Raw genomic sequence first — 16000 nt, 5'->3', positions numbered from 1 at the left:
GGAAATGAAAATTATATTTAATAAGGAATAGAAGCCTGGCAAAGACGCTTGTGTCGAACACACCAGGGAGAATTTGATAATCCGATGAAACTTTCAAATTCAGATTAGCTAATTGTTAAATGAGTAACTATAGAGTATTTGACATGCTGACTGTCATTGTAAATGGAAATATAAGAAAATTATGTTTCTGTAATTAATTGACTTTTATTGCTAATCTATTCTATTCGGTTTGGTTGGCTTCTATCGATGTTATGAATATTCTAACATCTAATACTCTCTCTCTTTCTCTCTCTCTCTCTCTCTCTCTCTCTCTCTCTTGTTGATAAGTATTTAGTTGTTAAGTTGAAAGTGAAGTCTTTCGTAGAAGTAAAAACAACAAATAACTCCACTATTTGCTCTGGATAAAATTGGCTTCTGACAACGATTAAAGCAAACTTCATCTGAACGAGCTGTACTCCTCAGATCAAATACCATATATAGTGAAAGCATATAAAAATATAGTGAAAGCATATAAAAATATAGTGGAAGCATATAAAAATGCGTCCAATCCCTTTGTCAATACTTTCTATAAACCACTTTCCTATACACGTAACTTTAACTAGACTTCTAATAAAAAAAAGTCATCTTCTTTCTTAGTTAAGCTTATATGAAATTTTCTATTTCTAATCTTATTTCTACACACAGAATATCTAATCTTACTGATATGCTACAAATTCAGAAATAATTGAAACAGAGTTAACAGCTATTTACTGTTTAATAAATTATGGAAATTATGGAAAATAATATCCGTGAAATGGTAAACAAAATAATGAGTGAGATAAAAGGCTGTGATTAATTGAATCAAGAAATATATAATTTTTAATTTTAAACCTATAATCTTGTATACTCATCACATATCAACTTTCGATCTAATTCATCTTTTTATTCGATTTGTTTTGTTTTGTTTGTTTTCACTATTTTTTTATTGCTTAGCCTTGTTTCGGGAATTGTGCTGTTTATATACTTTGTGATCTCACAAAAATATGAGACCAACCCCTTGGACTGGCATGTTAAATCAACATGAGATGGAATAAGTACAATGAAGATGTTTACAAGTCTGCTGCAAAGAAAGTACTAAACACTCGAATCTCCCACTCGAACAGGGTACAGAAAAGAATTTCTAACCTGGTAGGATCAGCACTGTTTGTCGAGCACAAGGCCCTGTTATATTGCCGCAGAAATGCATCCCTGTGCCTATTTTCCAAGTACTCCCATCGAATGTGCTCCGACAAACTCACTGCACTTGGACCACACTCAACGTAAATACGATTGATCAATCTCAAGCATTCGTCAGATGATGAGTTTAACTTCCGTTATAGTTTCAGAGCACAAACCTCATTACCACTAACACACGGAGCCCCAGCAGCACCTTAGGATGTCACGAGGATTTGTTGGTGTGACGTCACTGTGAGAATATTTAAAAATTCAGCCGTTGTTTCATTTTGAATCCTTTTAATATTTTCTTTTGTTCTCTTAATTATATTTGCTCATGAATTAACAAAATCTGATTACGTTACATTGTTTTCGTTTTTAGTCATTTTTCAATTTAAAAAAAAAAAATGCTTTGGAATGTGTGCCACTCCTTGTTTCTCCTCTTTTCTTAATACGCGTTTTTTCTGGGCAATCTGGTCTGGAGCAAAGTGTAGTATCTGTCCTGATACTACACTGTCTTCTCTGTATTCAATCGGTGACTCTTTCACGATCTCTGTAGGCTCTGACCATTTTCCGCAATCTTTTGAGTTCACCTTCTAAAGATTTGTATCTTCTCCACATTGAAAATCAAATTTGTGACTAACTTTAATCTGGTTTAGAAGCGAGTGAAAAGAAACAAATTGATCTTCGTTTGAAGAGTCAAACCAAAGACTAACATACGGTCTTACATTAATTATGCAATTTATTATGCAAACCAACTTGAGAAATCGAATGATTAATCGGCTCAACAGCTTATAATTAAGTGTTGATTAACTCATAAATTTTAGCCTACTTCGTTCCAGCGTCGTAATCAGATATAGATAGAAGAGTGGGAAAAGGCGAGAGTTAGGGTAAGAGTTAAGTTTAAAGAAAGCGAGACGCATTATGGTAATCGCATCTTTCAACATATTCCAATTTTCGGGAAACTATAATTTACACATTTCAACCAAAACTGAGGAAAAGGCTTTCCTTACAGCTCCCCAGTGTGGCACTATATCTTATTGCCCCGGTTGTGGTGATTGTTAACATCCCCTTTTTGTGTAGCTAGGAGATGATTTGGCTGTAGGCGGAGGGATACATGAGCAACCAGAATGCAATTCGATAATTCCCTACCTTTTCTCAATCTCTTTTTCGTCCGGACAGCATGAGGAAAGATGTATATTTTTGTCTCTCCGTAAATGAGATAGGGGAGCACCCCCTCACTCAACACTAGTTAAGGTCAGTTAGTTTTAATTGTGAAAGTTAATTATGACTTGTAAATTGTTTTGTAAAAATATTGTGATATTTCCTTGTAAAATAATAAATAGTTAATTTTATTTCTCATGTATTACCATTGTGTCGTTCGTCGTTTTTTTTTTTTTTGTGTGTGTGTGTGTGTGTGTGTGTGTGTGTGTGTGTGTGTGTGTGTGTGTGTGTGTGTGTGTGTGTGTGTGTGCTTTAAATGCCTGCATTTAAGAACGTAGCGGGTCTGAAGACGAAGGTTCCAGCCAGAATGCCACCAGAGTGATCTTGAGAAAATGAAGGAGCCACACACTCACATCCAACATCTCAGGTATGCTTTTCCTCTTGATATCCAGACCCTATTGACTGGCCCATTGTCACATCATCATGGGATCGTTTCTAAAACATTTAGTGCAACAAGTGGGTCGGTCACACACCAATGACCAATTGATCGTGTTATACCAGCATCTGATGTCATTTTAATCTCATCATCACCGACTTCGTTTTCTCATTATTCTTGCCTTATAAAACCACGCTTAACACCTTCACCTCCACTAACTTTTCCGTCTTTCGAATATTCTGCCACATGTGCACTAGCTAATTGTTGTGGGGAACCACCCTCCAAATGGACTAATCCATCGTCCATATAAACTTTACGCATGACGATCTGAGGCGAAGATCTAATTCCAGAGCGTCGCTCGCATGCTCGGTGAATTAGCTGCACTGTTTGTTTATAACCTTTCCGTTTTTCATATAATACATGTTTAAACTCTTCTCCGTTGTTCTGTTCTTCTTTGTGGCTACTTGCGAGCCATAACACTGGCGACGTTGGATTCGAGATACATATTCACATCTAAAACAGTGTTCCCATAATAATGACGACATTGGATTCAAGAAACATAGTCACGTTAAAATAATGTTCTGAAAACATTAACGACGTTGAACTCAAATGTTTATCGCGCTTAAGAAACTGTAGCATAACACTTGCGACTGAAGACTCGCGAAAATCTTTTAAAAAATACGATTAACACCTGTTAATTGACCTTAAAAAATGCAGACAATTACGGAACGAAAATGAGTTGGAAAAAAAGTTCGTCGCTATTAAAAAGGTACCTTGCAAGAAAAAAAGTTCGTCGCTTTTAAAAAGGTACTTTGCAAAAAGAAAAGTTCGTCGCTATTAAAAAGGTACTTTGCAAAAAAAAAAGTTCGTCGCTATTAAAAAGGTACTTTGCAAGAAAAAAAAAAGTTCGTCGCTATTAAAAAGGTACTTTGCAAGAAAAAAAAAGTTCGTCGCTATTAAAAAGGTCCCTGGCAAAAAAAAAAGTTCGTCGCTATTAAAAAGGTACTTTGCAAGAAAAAAAATAGTTCGTCGCTATTAAAAAGGTACTTTGCAAGAAAAAAAAAGTTCGTCGCTATTAAAAAGGTACTTTGCAAGAAAAAGTTCGTCGCTATTAAAAAGGTACTTTGCAAGAAAAAAAAAGTTCGTCGCTATTAAAAAGGTACTTTGCAAGGAAAAAAAATGTTCGTCGCTACTAAAAAGGTACTTTGCAAGAAAAAGTTCGTCGCTATTAAAAAGGTAATTTGCAAGAAAAAAAAGTTCGTCGCTATTAAAAAGGTACTTTGCAAGAAAAAAAAATGTTCGTCGCTACTAAAAAGGTACTTTGCAAGAAAAAGTTCGTCGCTGTTTTCCTCTACTAAAAAATAAATCGTTGCTTTATCTTTTTTTTTCAAAGGGAAAATATACACTTGATTTTTTTGTTTGAACGATTAACTGTTTCTCTAGATTAATATTTTTTTGCTTTGTTTTATTGTCCTGAGAGGAAAAATCAAAACGTTTTGTTAAGTCCAACAAGACAAACGTTTTTCTAACCACACAATGAACGTTTTAAAATTGCTAAAGCAAACCAGACAAAATGGACGAACTAAAATTATCGTTAGCACATTTGACTAAGTTGCAAATTGAAGCGTCTAAACGCCAACAACGTACAGAGGACCATCAAAAGGAATTACACAAACAATTGGCAGAATGTCAACAATGAACAGAGGATAAACAGACCGAGTTACACAAACAATTTGCAGAACGCCAACAACGTACAGAGGAACTACTTGCAGAACGCCAACAACGTACAGAAGAACTATTTGCAAAACGTCAATTACGAACAGAAAAGTTATTTGCAGAAATCACAAAGAATAACGCGCACTCTGAAAGCGATTCAGCTTTTTCCCAAAATATAATATGGTCCGCAATAGATAATTTTAAGTAAGAGGAAGATGAAAAATCATTTTCAGTTTATTTCAGGAGATACTAGTGGCGTGCAATAAGTAATGCCCCTGACCCACTTTCAATTGTCTGATCTAGCTGAAATTTTGCATGTGCAATGATTTGTATTTCTAATGGTTATGTGGCAAATTACAGCTCTGAACTATTGTGGTTTCTGATTTACAGGTGTTTGAACTGAGTCAGGTGTGAAATGGAGCCTGTCGAGCAGTGATCCGGTTTTTGTATTTGAAAGAACGCACACCACATGAGACTTTTGATGAAATGAAAGAAACTCATGATGATAATGCCCCATCATATGACCTTGTAAAACGCTGGCATTGTGAATTCAAACATGACCGGAACTCTGTGGAAACAGCTCCCAGACCTGGTCGCCCCTCTTCTGTCATTGATGAGGCATCTGTCCATCAAGTTGAGGCTGCCATTTTGGAAGATCGGCGCATTACTATTCGTCAAATAGCCCAAGATGTCAAGATTAGTACAGGGTCTGTGGAAACTATCATTCATGACCATTTGCGTATGCATAAGGTGTTTGCCAGAAGGATATCCAGGTTGCTCACACTATTCCAGAAGCGAGAACGCGTCGAGTGCTCGAGGATGAATTTGGAGATGTGCCAAGAAGATGAGTCAAAGTTTTTCAAAAGACTGATTACACAGGATGAAACCTGGGTTCATCACTATGATCCAGAGACCAAAGCCCAGTCAATGCAGTGGAAGCACTTAGACTGACCACCTGTAAAGAAGGCAAGGGTGCAGCCCTCCGCTAGCAAGGTCATGCTCACAGTCTTCTGGGACCAGGACGGAGTAGTGATGACAGATTTCCTGGCAAAGGGTACCACAATTACAGGAGCCTATTATTACCTCACTTTGGAGAAAATTAAGGGAAGCTATCAAAATCAAGAGGCGGGGAAAGATCAGCAAAGGTACCCTTCTCCTGAAGGACACCGCCCCGGTCCACAACTCGCATGTCGCCAAATCAAAAGCACGGGCGTGTGGTTATGAAATCCTCCCCTATACTCCCTACTCTCCTGACCTTGCACCCTCTGACTTTCACCTTTTCCCAGTCATGGAGTTTTTTTGAAAGGAAAGCGTTTCCCAGATGATACAGCCTTGATTTCTGAAGTCATGTCGTGGTTAGAGGACCAACCTGGGTGTTCAACAAAAACGGTCTCCAGAGCTGCATCAAACGATGGGAGAAATGCATTACTCTGAATGCTTCCTATGTAGAGAAAGACTAATAACTGTGCGAAGTTTCCTTGTTCTACTGCTATGGGAAGTTGGTCAGGGGCATTACTTATTGCACGCCCCTCGTATGAAGAATTTTTCAATATCGACTGCGGTAATTGGTCTGACTAGAAGAAGACCAGGCTGCTGCTGCGAAAACTTGAAACGACTGAACATGACAAATTCATGGATTACATCTTGCCACGGAAAACTGCGGATTTATCGTTTAATGAGACGGTAAATCTGTTAACAGAACTGTTCTTCCTGAAAACGTCTCGCTTTCATAAGAGATGGATATGTTTGAATGTGACCAAAGACGATAATGACGACTTTCCCACGTACACAGCAGTAGTGAACAAGCATTGTGATGACTTTAAGTTAACAGCAGACATTTTCAAATGCCTTGTTTTAGCATAAGGTTTAAATTCGGGAAAAGATGCGGAAATCAAGCGCAGAATTCTTACGAAGTTAGAAAACGAACCAAACAGAACACTGCAAAAATTGACTGAGGATTGTCAAAAAGTTGAAATAATAAAAAAAAAAAGATGCGAGAAATATAGAAGTATGCATCGCAACTATAAAAAAAAAATAACGAATCGTCGAGACGGTACACAGAGAATTACCCCCAAAAGTCGGAAAATCAAAAGCACCGAACCCTTGCTCCAGATGTGGTGGGAAACACTGGGTAGACGATTTGCTATTTTTAACAAAAAGATGCCTGATATGTAATAAAATCGGATATAAAACTCTCACTGCAGGAAAAATCAGAACAAAAGCTGGGTACGTCAAACAATAATTCGAGACGTCGTAGATGAAAACCTACGCACATACGTAACGGTCCACATTCTCGGCAAGGATGTCAAATTTCAATTAGACAGTGGGTCGAATCTTTCAATTAGAAATTTCAAAACATGGAAGAAATTACGAAACCCGACTATGCTATGGCCGTCAATGGTACAAAAATTAATTTGGAGAGTGAATTAATCACCCAGATCACCTTGCTGGGAAAAACGAAACCACTAAAAATGCATGTCTTAAAAATAGTGAGACTTGTTTGGTTCCGATAGAATGGATGAATTTAATTTGTCGGATCTTCCTATATCCACATTTTGCCAAAAAAATAGAAACTCATCCAGCTGAAACTGAGAAACTTATAACCAGTTTTTAAAACATTCCCAAATGGATTTTCTCCTGGCCTTAGAAGATGTACAAAAACGGCAGTTGATTTTCAGCTAAAACCGGGCACACAACCGGTGTTTAAAAAAAAATGTAATATCCCGTTCGCATCTCTGAACAAGATAACTCAGGTACTCGACAGATTAGAAAACATCGGTATACTGGCTAAAATTGAATATAGTGAGTGGGCTGCTCCAGCAATCTACGTAAAAAAAAAGATCCAGAGAAATCCACGTTTGCGCTGACTTCTCGGTCGGACTCAAAGGATCGTTGGAAGATTTTTACTATCCATTATCCAGCCCAGAGGAAGTATTTAAGAAATTAAATGGCGGCAAGTTTTTCTCTAAGATCTACCTGAGAGACGCTTACTTACAAATTCCTGTAAACGATAAAAGTGCAAACCTCCTCTGTATTAATGCTCATCGGTGTTTGTACAGATACGAAAGGCTCGCGTTTAGAGTCAACGTAGCACCCGCGATATTCCAGCAAGTCATGGATACCATGCTGAGCGACCTGGACAATGCCATCGCATATCTAGACGACATCATTATAGCGAGCAAAAGCAGGGAGGAACTCGCAAACCATATCAGACAAGTATTCAGTCGAATACAGGATTATAGATTTAAGATCAAAGAAGACAAGTGTGAATTTACAAAAACATCAAGTACCTAGGACATATCATTGATAAAGATAGCAGACGCCCAGATCCGGACAGTGACCGCCATTAGGGGAATGCCCGCACCGAAAAACATAGCACAATTACATTTTTCGGCTTGGCAAATTATTACCAAGGGTTTATCCCTAACATGCACAAATTGCGTGCGCCACTAAACCAATTGTTAAAGAAAGATAAGACTTAGGAGTGGACAGCGGATTGCCAGACATCATTTCAAGAAATAAAAAAAGACTTACTTCAAAACTGTTTCAGGCTTATTTTAACCCGAAGTTGGATATAATAGTCGCTAGCGACGCTAGTCTATATGGCGTTGGCGCCTGCATGTTACATAGAATACCTGCATGTTACATAGAATGCCAGCATGTTACATAGAATGCCTGCAACAGCCAATAGCTTTCGCGTCCTGTACTCTGCCGGTCACACTTCAGGAAATTAAGGCAGAATCCGTGAATGACGAGTTCATCAAAACGACTAAGAAGTTAACACGGGGTGATACCGGTTCAGATATTTTTTCGCTTTGCGACGAAATGCCCTTTGGAGGCCAAGAAGGATTCTCAAGGACTTTCACATGGGGCATTCAGAAATAAACCGGATGAAAAGTCTGAGAAGTTTTGTTTACTGACCAGCTATGGACCAAGACATTACCAATATGATAAATACGTGCAAAGGCTTTTCGTTGGCTGCCAAGGCACCACCTATACGACATAAGCCTTGGCCTGAAGCTGAACAACCGTGGTCGAGGATCCACATTGACTACGCGGGACTAGTAGAGGATTTTTACTACTTGATAGTAGTCGACAGCTACTCGAAATGGCCAGAAGTCTTGAGATTTAAAAAAAAAACAACCACGATTGCGACGACAAATTTTTTTATTGGAGTTGGTAGCTCGTTTTGGGGTTGTGGATTGTCTAGTCAGCGACAACGGTGGCCAGTTCACCTCGGCAGACTTCAGAGAATTCTGTAAGACGTACCGAGTTAAGCATATTACGACCCCCCAGTACCACCCCAGGAGTAACGGCCACGCCGAACGCTTCGTCGACACGCTAAAAAGGGCGTTAAAAAAAGGCGTGCGGCACACCGATAGAAAAAGCCCTCCAGCAATTTCTGCGGGTCTATAGAATAACAAAAAAGCTGAACAAACCAGATGCAGGATCCCCAGCTGAAATCATGTTTAGGCGGAGAATAAAATCAGGATTTGATAAACTGCTGCCCAAACATATAATACAATACAGAACCTCTACAGTGCCAACAAAACTGTTTAACCATTATAAGAATAATGTTTCCTTTTGGGAACAGGGCACGATCTTATGAAGAGTCGGTCATATTACATACATCATCCAGGGCCCAAAATTCGAACATAAGAGATACCTGAATCAAATAAGGAACGCATCCCGAAGGATCAAGAAGAACTACCGCAGGAAGGCAGAGGGGAAATTAATACAGTATACGACTGTTTTGACGTGGAACCTCCAAAAGGCATCTCAGAATCAAGACGCTCCGGCAAGAAAAGGAAGCGCACAGACACCTTGCTGGTCTGCCCCAAAAAGAAAAGATACTGATTTCACACCGGAGAAATCAGCTTGGGAGAGGGTTGTTGTAGGGAACCACCCTCCAAATGGACTAATCCATCGTCCATATAAACTTTACGCATGACGGTCCCAGGCGGGGATCTAATTCCAGAGCGTCGCTCGCGTGCTCAGTGAATTACTTACACTGTTCGTTTGTAACCTTTCCTTTGTAACCTTTCCGTTTTTCATGCAATACATGTTTAAACTGTTTTCCGTTGTTTTGTTCTTCTTTGTGGCACTTGCAAGCCATAACACTAAAATATCCACTAGCCAACTTACCAACACAAACATTTCACACGATTTCAATTGAAGATTATCGTTATTTATGAGTCAATTCGGGCACTTGAATTCTTACATTTTTTCAAACTTGCGTCGATATGTTCATCAAAGTGTATCTTTATTTGGTGATTATAACTTTCATTCAAGATGTAGCCGTATTCGCTTCTGGTACATAACGTAAATATACTCGAGAGTCAAAACAATGAAAACAATATTCAGTTGTCCTAATCATTGTATGATAATAATGCATTAGATTACGATATGTATTTGAATCAGCATTGAATTACAATATGAATTGAATTCAGGAATTTTAAAGACAAATTAACAAATGTTAACATGTAAACGTGAATTATCCTTTTTCTGTGCTAAACAGTTTATTTCTACATTCGCAGCAAAATAGTGATTAAAATTTCTCGCACTCAATGACACCTACTAATTTATTACTACTTTATGAAAGATGTCTTTCAATTTGTTTGCTCAAAGATTTGGATACATTTCTGTTATTACTAAACAGCGGGAAATCTTGGTAAAGAATTTCCTGTTGAGAAATGGCGTTTTCTAACACGACAGGAATTGAATGCGTGAAGTTCTTACCCTGAAGACATGATGAGTCTTCAGATTTCCTCATTGCAAATAATATGGTTTATTCTCAGATCTTCTTGGGGAAGTAGAATTTTTTGCATTATTTGGATACGTCAGACTACTGTTTACGGTGCTACAACCTGGACACTCACCAAAAGATTGGAAAGAAAACTAGACGGTACATACACCCGTTTGCTACGAACAGTATTAAATATATCTTGGCAAAATCATCCAACGAAGCAGCAACTTTATGGCAACCTACCTGCCATATCTAATACCATCAGAGAAAGACGCCTGCGATTTGCTGGTCATTGTCTGAAGAGCAAGCATGAATTGGTGAGTGATGTATTGCTATGGACTCCACGACACGAACGCGCAAGCAAAGGGCGACCTAGATCCACGTACATCCAGCAAATAACACAGGACATCAACTGTGAACCTGAAGATCTGAGGCAGCTGATGGAAGACAGGAAACTCTGGAGAGAAAGAATCACATTGGTCCCGGCAAGGAGCCCGTGATGATGATGATGATGATGATGATGATGATGATGATGATGATGATGATGATACTGTTCTCATCTTGAGTGTGATTTTCACAACGTTTCCGTCGATGTAACCACCGACTTTCTTCAGGTGTAACTTATCGAACTCATGAATGTTTCTGTCGGACTCGGAAATTTGGACGGAATTTGGAACAGAACCCTTTATTTACTACCCAAAGGTAGCGTGCTCTTGTTCCGTCAGCCAGTCCTCCGTAATTCACAATTGTATTTTTCGGTCGCTCACACTGAGAATATCACTTTTACAATTTATTTTTCCAAATACTCTTACCACTTGGATACCGTGGAGCAGTGGTTAGAGTACTTGAAAAAATCAAAAAGAAGCCGTCTGGAAGTAGGCAAAAATAAAAATTGCTTCAGTATAGATGGCTTCCTCTCTATTGGCCAAGGAAAATTTAAGTTTAATGCAGGATCCGAACAGATACTACATTGTGAATTATAGTTTTTATTTTCATGAAATGTACAAGAACAAAACAGAAAAACAAAAAATTAGGCACAAGGTCACTCAAACATTGGGAGGAGCCTTTGGTCATCCTCGTCACTGTACCTTGGGTAGGCTATGCTAATCCAAGCTACAGTTCTCTTTCATTAAAATACCGCAAACACACCTGAATCAAGTTGTTTTTTATAATAAATAATAACATGTATATCTCAGATACTACACTGTGATCTTGTCCCTGAAGCTAGAAGACAAATATTAAAGCTATTCTATAAATTATACTACGAGCAAAATCTCTTTTGTTTGTTGTTACAGCAGGAAAGAGACTGTTGCTGCCAATATCAAGGGAAAAAGGTTGAACAGATCATCTCTTCTACGGTCACTGCTGCTACGTCGTAATATCAACACAAACTTGTACTATATCAAAATATTTGTAGGTAAGAAAACAAATATTTTTGGGTCGTAGTGTGACATACAAACACAATACTAGTCCGTGTTGTGTTTCATCTCTTAGAATATTGCCAAACAATTAACAATTCTGTCCTTGTATAAATAGCTGGCAGGAATTTGAATAATCTACACGATTTAACAATGCATCCTTAAGAAAGGTCAGTGCATTATCTCGATACGCACTTGATGGTTTATTTCAAGCATGTACTTCGTGACACGCTCATCAATCTACTCATCAAGCGCATACACACGCCAAACGCATACACACACGTTCTTTGCACTCTTTATGTGCTAACATATTACTTTCATCTCGGGATTCTGTGCTCCTACTTCTGCCATTCCGTACAAATAGAAACACTTCACGGTGAAAAAGAAGAATTCTCGATTTTACCTTTCAGGATTTTCAAGAATGATAAATCTTAGACGACATTTTCAAAATGACTCGTGACTTGCTTGTTTATTAATTCCATACACAAACAACTTGCCATGAGTTTAGATATGCTCAAAAAACGACATTTATTCTTATTTTTTGGACACTAGGTAAAATGTTTATCGAAACATTTTTATTAGGAAATCACTACTTATCAAGGTCCGAAGGCCACTCGGGGGGGGGGGGCAAGGTTTTAAACCAATTATAACACGTTGAAGACCGTAGTGTTTACCGGTACATAAGTGTAGTTCTAATGGTTCCGATTCGAACACTCACAGAAGTTCAATAACGGTTGATGTGGAATTCTGTATTTCCTTCCTCAACAGTGGTTCGCAAGTAAAGAACAAAAATAGAAAAAATATTTTAAAAAAGTTCAAAAAGTCCAAAGTACACAACTCAAAGTCTCCAGGGAAGACGGGCACCGCGGGCTGGATTCATGGGCGTTAGGTTACCCACCCACTTTTTTTTTTTTTTTTTTTTTTGCTTGCTGTTTGCTGGAAGAAATTACTTCAAATTGATATCATTCGTTGGCAAGTTAATCACGCATTCTGTATGCGACAAATAACTGATTCCAGACGTAATCTTGGGTTTTCGTTTGTATTGATTAATTATTAAGGAGAGAAAAAATCTTATTTTTACAAATTATGAACAGGAGAAAAAAATGTTATGTTTTTTTCCTTCACCAGTGATTCAAACGAGACCGTTTTTCAACAACCGATTGTCTCTCTCCTCTCTTTATCGGACGGTCAGTAAAAGGAGGCGCAGCGCGGGGTGCAGTGGACAGTCCCCACTTAATTGGGAATTCCTACTTTCAAATGACTAAAAAATAGTTCTGCACCTCTTTTTATTGGAAGGTAGCGGGTGGGGTTTGATAAGTCTGTGTTTCTCATCCAATCAATCCCTTTTCATTACGTCATACTCTGATTCGCCCTGTTTTGCTAATTAGCCAAATCATGTGCATATTAATTACATGATTTTCTAAACACGACTTTTTTTTCACACGATGAAATCAAGACAAAACATTACTATTCAACTCATGCAACGATTCCCGTTGAAATACAATATTGTTATTAATTTTCTCTAACTTATTTCCTTTTTTCATGCATTTTGCATCACCAATCGAACAGTTTGGGCCAGCAAGGCCACTTGCCGCCACCCGGGCTTGCTCACATAATAAAAACTTTAATTCAGCTCTAATTTTCTCGCTACTGAGACAATCTTCGACCACCACAGGTGGTTGGGTTACACAATAAGATATTCTTTTTTTGTTATTTTTTTATTTTTGACATAGGGAATAATGTTTATCGAAAAAAAATTTATACGGAAATTACCACTTATCAAGGCCCAAAGGCCACTCGAGAATAAGGGTTAAATAACTTGAGTTTAGAACAATAAGATATGCTCACATAACGACATTTTTATTTTTGACACAAGGAAAAATGTTTATCCAAACTTTTTTACAAGGTAATCACAACTTATCAAGGTCCGAAGACTACTTGAGGATAAAGGTTAATGAATGTAAGTTGAGGATAAGTATTAATGAATGTGAGGTAAAGTTGGTAGAAAACATAAAAATACTAATGAGTCGCCACTTGTTTCCGAATTTTTTTAGATGGTGATTGATAATTTGTACTATTTGCATTATTGAGACTACTGCTCTTATCTTGAGTTTTATTTTAAGCAGATGTAATCTACAACCTTTTTTGTCATGCATATTATCAAATTCGGGAATATTTCCGTCGAACTCGGGAATCTGAAGAGAGTTTTAAGCAGGATTCTTTGTTTAATGCACGGTGGTAGCATGCTTTCGTCCCATCAAGTAGAAGTTGTAAATAGCTTACAATTGTATTCTTAGTATCGTTTGCACTGTGGATTGAATCTTCAATCTCCGGAAGAGTTGTGAAAATAGCACTCAAGATGAGAATGTAATAATTTAATGCTTTAAATAATTTAATGTTTTAAATAATTTTATGTTTTAAATAAGTTAATGCTTTAAATAATTTAATGCATTAAATAATTTAATGATTTAAATAATTTAATGATTTAAATAATTTAATGGTTTAAATAATTTAATGCTTTAAATAATTTAATGCTTTAAATAATTTAATGCTTTAAATAATTTAATGCATTAAATAATTTAATGGTTTAAATAATCCAATGCTTTAACATCATTTGCGTTGTATTCATATTTGATGCGATAAAGTTTATGCCTAAAAGTTTGTATAACAATGCTTAAAATGAATCTTAAAATGGGCCTGCAACTTCGTAATCCGTCCCGAAAACCTTAAAATCTTAAAATGGGCCTGCAACTTCGTAATCCGTTCTGAAAACTCTTAAAATCTTAAAATGGGCCTGCAACTTCGTAATCCGTTCCGAAAACTTTAAAATCTTAAAATGGGCCTGCAACTTCGTAATCCGTTCCGAAAACCTTAAAATCTAAAAATGGGCCTGCAACTTCGTAATCCGTTCCGAAAACGATTATGTCAAGCAGAAACCCACTCTCAATTTATGCCTCATTTTATTTGTCTGTTTTTGAGATATAAAAAAAACATGGTTATAGTTAAAAACGTAATCTGCGTCGGCCGGGAGTCGAACCCGGGTCGTCTGCTTGGGAGGCAAACATGCTCGCCGTTACACCACCGATGCTCCTCTTAGAACGACGTCATTTTCATTTCATAGAATTTTACACTTATGTTAGTCTCTTGCCGATCGATATTTCGCTTTCCCATTTTACGTTGCCAGAACGAACATTGAATCAATACGCACACGTTCTAGTTGTTTGGAAATTGGATAAAAGATCAATACACGAGGTCGATACGACGTCATTTATCGAACTTAGAACCAGTGTGAAATGTTTAAAACACTTGAACATCAATTTAGTGTAACGAACATTTTGTTTGCTATAACAGAATTTAAGCAAAACGACACAAACGCTGCGTTGACAAAACGAAATTTTATGTTCGTCTCTTGTTACTCGTCGATTTTGTTGTTTTACCTTTGCTCTATTATTTTAGTATGAACGAAGTACCTTCAATAAGTTTCCAGACTATTTTCGTATCGTCACCTTTATTGATAATGCACACATGAAACTCTAGATCCTTTCGAAGTAATCTCCTTCGACTGCAGTGCATTTGTACCGTTCCAACAAATTCTGGAAAGCCTCACGGAAGTCCTTTTGTGTGACAGGGATAAAAGTCACAGGGAGCAAGGTCTGGACTATATGGAGGGCGAGGAACTATCTTGATGTCCATCTTGATCAAATAGTCTGTGATCTTCTCTGAGGACTCTTGAGACAAACATCGTACAATCTTCCGCATCTTCAGTTCCTCACGAATAATTGTGTGTACAGTTCCCACACTGACATCAAACCGTGCACTTATTGTTTCTTTATCCATGAAATTCTTTATGAGGCCAAGCATCTCTGGCGTTCTTACTTCCTCACTCTTCCCACATCTCTCATCATCCCTCACAGACCCCCTGCTTTCCTTAAATCCCTTATGCCTCTCAAAAACTGACGCTCAATGAATACAAGATGATGTAAATACAGCCTGCCGTATTCCATGCGTTTCTGTGGAATTTATTCCAAATTGAAAACAGAATGTTATTGTAAATCGTTCTTCTAAAATATCCTCAGGTCCATTTTGAAATCCACTAGCTGTGACAATGAATCCTTGGTAGGGTGTATTCCAATTCCTGTTGTAGCTGTTTATTTGAACTTGAAATGATAAAGATTCGTCAGTCATCTCATAAGATGTATAGCGATAACATACTGAATTTTCAAGTGTCTACAACAATTTTAAACGCTTATAAAAACAATCTGGAAACTTATTGACGGCCTCTCGTACTTCTTTTATAACTTTTGAAATCAATACTATATATTGGATAAC

At 37.6% G+C, this 16000-nt stretch overlaps 1 non-coding gene across 1 annotated transcript; it reads right to left on the bottom strand.

Moving 5' to 3' along the window:
• Window positions 1-14687: 14687 nt before the first annotated feature.
• Trnag-ccc (transfer RNA glycine (anticodon CCC)) lies at window positions 14688-14759 on the bottom strand. The gene has a single exon. It is a non-coding gene; the product is annotated as a tRNA-Gly (tRNA).
• Between the last annotated feature and the right edge of the window lie 1241 nt (window positions 14760-16000).

The sequence above is a fragment of the Euprymna scolopes genome, chromosome 3 (genome assembly GCF_053919585.1).
Source record: "Euprymna scolopes isolate OS-2025 chromosome 3, ASM5391958v1, whole genome shotgun sequence".
Lineage (NCBI taxonomy): Eukaryota > Metazoa > Mollusca > Cephalopoda > Sepiida > Sepiolidae > Euprymna > Euprymna scolopes.
This window is presented reverse-complemented; position numbering and strand designations above follow the sequence as displayed.